Source organism: Microtus oregoni, unplaced genomic scaffold (assembly GCF_018167655.1).
Source record: "Microtus oregoni isolate MIOR12 unplaced genomic scaffold, Mior012 000016F_ref0000370, whole genome shotgun sequence".
NCBI classification, from domain to species: Eukaryota; Metazoa; Chordata; class Mammalia; order Rodentia; family Cricetidae; genus Microtus; species Microtus oregoni.
The window spans coordinates 1,415,725-1,421,398 of NW_024543075.1; positions in this window are offsets into that span (position 1 = coordinate 1,415,725).

Consider the following 5,674-nt stretch of genomic DNA (forward strand, 5'->3'; position numbering starts at 1 on the left):
GCTCTGCCCCCAAGGTGACGTAGTGTCACGGAAGACCAATTGAGAGTGAATTTCGCGAGCCGCGCCCGGCGATTGGTGAAGACAGTGAGCTGACTCCGGAGCCCACCAGGCCCGCCAGTCGGCAGCGGCGGGCTTGAGATTGACAGCAGGGCCAGCCACGCCCTACCCACGCCCTACCCCCCGCCCCCGCACACACCCCACTCCTCCCCAGGGTACGCTTGTGGCCAAAAGGATGCAAATATGGACTCCACCGTGCAGGCTCGGAGCCCGCCCGTCCCAATACCTCAGTTTACCCTGCTGCAAAGCTCCTACCTAAAGGAACATCTGGTGCACAGTGGTGGGACCAGGAGACGTGGAGGGGTGCAAAAGGCTGAGACCCTAGCCTGACAGCCCAACAGGCTCCCTGGCAGGCAGAACTCAGTCACACCTTGGTCCCCAGGAAGGTTTTTGGGGAAAGCCCAACCTGCATTCAAGGCCCCTGAGCCTTAAAATAGCAACTTTGAACAGCTGCCTAGGTTTCATTCTTTCGTTTCATCTCTTTCCTCCCCGCCACCTGACATTAGTTAGTTGTAGTACCCTCACTCCGCTACCCCCCTCCCTCGGCCCCGCCCTCATCCCCACCCCCAGCCAGGGACAGTTTCCTCTGCTGCCACAACAAAACTAACGGAAAACATAAATGACTTCAGAACTGTTAGCCACTGTTGGTGCCCCCAGCTGCCCAACAATGTCCTATATTGCTCTTTTCTCAAACCCCGGGATCCAGTCAGGGTACACATTTTATAGAATAATAGGTTATGCAGAATATGGGGTGGGAGCTGGAGAGATGGCTCAGCAATTAAGAGTACTCGCTGATTTTCCAGAGGACTAGGGTTACAATCCCCAGCACCCACATGGTAGCTCATCCAGCAGTAACTTCGGTTCCAGGATACCTGGCAGCCTTTGCATACATACATACACACATACATGGTCACCCCTGGAATTGGAGTTGTTCCAGCCAAACTGTGGGTGCTGGGAATCGAACCTGAATTCTCTGCAAGCACAGCCAGTGCTCTCAATCTCTGAACCATCTCTCCCACACACACACACACCCTTTTTCTTGATTAATGAGTAAATAAGTGGATTGATACTTTGAAACTGGTAAATACAACGTTCCCAAGCATCCTTTGACCCTGATGACATAGCATTCATTGAGGACACTGGGGGGCATCGGTTACTTTTTGGTACAAAAAGTTGACTTGATTTCATCATCCCTTCAACCTTATTATTAAACTATTATTTATTATTTGATAGTTTTCTATCAGGAATTCAACTCTTTAACTTTTGAAAATTTTTAAGAATTAAATGGTGACACATGCCTTTAATTCCAGCACTAGGGAGGCACAGGCAGGCTGATCTCTGAGTCTGAAACCAGCCTGGTCTACAGAACAAGTAACAAGACAGCCAGAGCTACACAGAGAAACCCTATGTCAAAAAGACAGAAAAATAAATTTCTTATTTATTACTTTAGTGCAGTGGTCCTCTACCTTCCTAAAGCTATGATCCTTTAATACAGTTCCTCTGTTGTGGTGACTCCAACCATAAAATTATTTCATTGCTACTTTGTTACTGTAATTTTGCTATTGTTATGAATCATAATGTAAATATATGATATGCAGGAGATCTGGTTGAGAACCACTATGTGTGTGCTCATTTGGGGGGCACATACTGACCCCTGTGAGGAGGTCAGAGGACAATTCTGCAGAGCCAGTTCTCTCTTTCTACCTTTATGTGAGTTTCAGGGATTGAACCCAGGTAGCCAGGCTTGCGCAGCAAACACTTTCCCTGCTGCTCCATCTTGCCAACCGAAGCCATTAAGTTACTTTTATCGGGGTGGATCTGTGGGTTTTGTTTTGTTTTTTTTACTTATTGACACTATGTTGTACGATCTCATATTTGACTAGTGCAACCCTTTCAAATTGGATCGTGTGTGTGTGTGTGTTTGAATGTGTGTGTGTGCACCTGTGGAAACGAGAGGCCTATATCAAGGGTATTTCCCTACCTCTCTTCATCTTGTCCTTTGAGATAGGGTCTCTCATTGAAATTGGGTCTCACTGATTGACTAGACTAACTAACTGGCCAGTGTGGCTGTTCTTGAATGACATGTCTTAGCCTTCCTTGAGAGCAGTACCAAACCAGGTCCTAATTGTCTGCCACACAATGTGCCAATCACTGAAAGGAGTTTTGCAAGGCAGCTGGGGGTAGAGCTGGGGAACCGAATCTTCAGTTTACTCCTGCAATGTAGGATTAATGGAGTAGGGAACAGGGCACTGAATGGCATTCGGAAAGGATGGCGGTGAAATGGAGTGTAGTCTGTGTGTGCATTGTAAAAACATGGTTTTAATGAGAGCGTATGTTCAGAATGGTTGTAGCTTGATCTAAGATTGGAGTTTTCAGCCTTCGAATAGCAAAAGGTCACCCATCAGTCGTCCAGGTGGGCCCACGTCAAGAGGTGGTGTGTGTGTGTGTGTGTGTGTGTGTGTGTGTGTATACCTATGCATATAGGCCAGAAGGCAACTTGGGTGTCATTTCCCAGCACCTGTGGGTTTTTGTTTTGTTTTGTGGCATGCTCTTACCAGTATGGACCTTGTGCCAAGTCGACTAGGCTGGCAGGCTGGAAGACACCAGAGATCTGTGGTCTCTGTCACCCCACAGCTAGGATTATGAGCAGTTGCCACCATGACAGCTTTGTTTTGAAACTGGTGTTCTAAGAATCGAACTCCTACTTGCAAGGCAAGCGCTTGACCAGCTGAGCCACCTCCCCAGTTCAAGACGTAAATGGTTTTGATAAAACAACAACAAACCGACTTGAAGTCCTTGGAAAGTAATGTAGCAGGCACTGGCCTCATACTGCACATCTCAGAGAGGCCTTCTGTGGCAACAAGCAGATACGGTGCAGCTATGTGACCTCCAGAATCAGTCACGTTTAAAGTCCGATTCAAGAAAGCCACACAGAAGGATCTTAGGGGAGGGGTGTCTCAGGAGTTAGAGAAGTGGTAAGAACAAAGGTTCTCAGAACACTGCCCCAATACAGACGTTACAGCTGAGGGGAGAGGCTTCCCCAAAGGAGGCTGTCTTAGTGAGGGTTTTTATTGCTGTGAAGAGACACCATGACCACAGCAACTCTTATAAACAAAACATTTACTTGTTGGGGGAGGGTTTCCTTATAGTTTCAGAGGTTCAGTCCATTATCATCATGGTGGGGAACATGGTGGCGTGCAGGCAGACTTGGTGCTGGGGGAATAGCTGGGAGTCCTACATCTTGCAGGCAACAGGAAGTCAACTGATTGTCACACTTAGTGAAGCTTAAGAAAAGAGACCTCAAAGCAAGCCCCCACAGTGACAAGTGACACACTTCCTTCAACAAGGCCACACCTCCTCCAACAAGGCCCACCTCCTAATAGTGCCACCCCTTTGGTGGCCCATTTTCTTTCAAACCACCACAGAGGTGTTGCTTCTGACGGGGAATGTTTCCTCAGTGGAAGTGTTACAGCTCTGCTCTGAGGGGAAAAGTTTCCCTAATGCAGATGTTACGACCCTGACGGGAAAGGTATCCTGGCTGTCAGGAGCCACAGAATACCACAAACAATAACCTCACACAAGAGATTTATTGGAAGAAACACATGAGGGTTGTTGTCTCTCCTTGAGTGAGAAGCAGCAGGGAATGGAGCAGGAGATTTCTGGGGGAGGGGGTGATTGGTGATATGTCAAGCCAAGCCAAGAACTGATGGGATTTTATGCTTAGAGATTGGTGGGGTTTGGTAGCTTTTCAAAGTGGACTTAGACCTTTTACCCTACAAGTTCAGTTTACTTCAGTCCAGGCCAGTAGAGTTTGTTGTCTGATGATAGAGACAGACCTTCCCTGAAAATGGTCCCCAGGCTCCTGAGAGTTGCTTCTAACTGTCAAAGACTGATGTGTGCAGTCACAGGGCAGGGTAAAAAGTCCAACCTTACTTCTGGATTTTGAAAAACCTACCACCAATCCCTGGGCTTGTCCCAAACCCAGGACTTTAAATCACACCAAGTATCACCCTGGAAATCTCCAATCTGGAAAACTCTGCCCCCAAGAAACACTATATAAAGCCTGCCTCCCCATTCAGTTCTCTGTTTCTTATCTGAGCAGAGGCAGCCACCCTCTTACATCTTTCCCAAGAAATCTCTTATGTGAGGTTTGTTGCACGGTGTGACTTACTGGTATTCCTTGGCTCCCGACTGCCAGGATACTTTTGCCTTCAGAGCTGCAACACTTGTCCTGGGGATCCCTTTCCCCTCAGAGCTGTAACAATTCTTTTTTTTTTTTTTTTTTTTGGTTTTTCGAGACAGGGTTTCTCTGTAGCTTTGGTGCCCATCCCGGAACTAGCTCTTGTAGACCAGGCTGGCCTCAAACTCACAGAGATCCGCCTGCCTCTGCCTTCCGAGTGCTGGGATTAAAGGCATGTGCCACCACCGCCCGGGAGAGCTGTAACTCTTAACACACAGGTGCACCCCATCCAGCAAGGCTCTGTTCTAAGAACTTTCTTGGAATGGCTGAAGGGTTTGAATTGGCTTTTGTCTGAGGGAAAAGGGCTGAGGAGGAGGGAACTGATCTGGAGAAGCATCTACCTTGCTTGCGTGCAAGAGGGTCAGGGATGAGAAAGGGCTCCCTCCGGGTGACTCGCGTAAATACGGGAGTGTTTACCCAACTGTGCTGCCTTGTTTTTGTTCACATGACACAAACTAAAAACCCTTGGGAAGAGGGAACTTCACTTGAGGAACTGTCTCCATTAGATTGGCCTGTGCAGAAGATTGAGGCAGGTTTTGTTCGTTTGTTTTTTTCCGAGACAGGGTTTCTCTATGTAACAGTCCTAGCTGTCCTGGAACTTGGTTAGTAGACTAGACTGGCCGTGAACTCACTGAGATATGCCTGCCTCTGCCTCCCTAGTTCTGGGATTAAAGGCAAGAGCCACCACATGAAAACATGAGACATTTTCTTAACTGTTTATAGATGTGGGGGGGGGGCTGGCCCACAGTGGGTGGTGCTGTCCCTGGGCTGATGATCCTGAATGGTGTTAAAAAAGCAGGCTAAGCAACCTTTGAAGCAAGCCTGTATGCTGTGGTCAACCATCTTTGGGCTCTGCTTCAGTCTTTGCCTCAACTTCTCTACATAGCAGACTATATGGCCTATAAGGTGAAGTGAACCCTTTCCTCCCAGCTGCTTTTGGTCGCGTGTTTATCACAGCGACAGAAAGCAAACCAGACGCCACCTTTGGTAGCAGGAATGAGCCATTCATGATATATCAAAATCAAACCTGGCAAAAGCGTCCATGGAGGAGGTCCAGAAAAAACCTGTGGGGGCGTGGCTCTGCGCTCTGACTTAGTGTACAGGCGGGGCTTCGAGACAACCTCGCTGCGCATGCGCACTTCTCTGGCGCTACTTGGCTGCCCCAGAGGCCGGGCCTTCCCAAAGGATGCTTTGCTCAGGCGTGCAGAAGAAGAAAGAGGCTGGGTGTGGCTGAGGAGGGCGGAGGGGCGAGGCTTCCGGGTAAAAGGCGCGTTTCTCGAGGAGCCGGGAAGAAGCTGGGCAATGACGAGCATAGGGGAGGACCTATGGCGGTCCAAGGGGCGGGACCTCTAGGAAGGACAAGCTGCGCATGCGCAG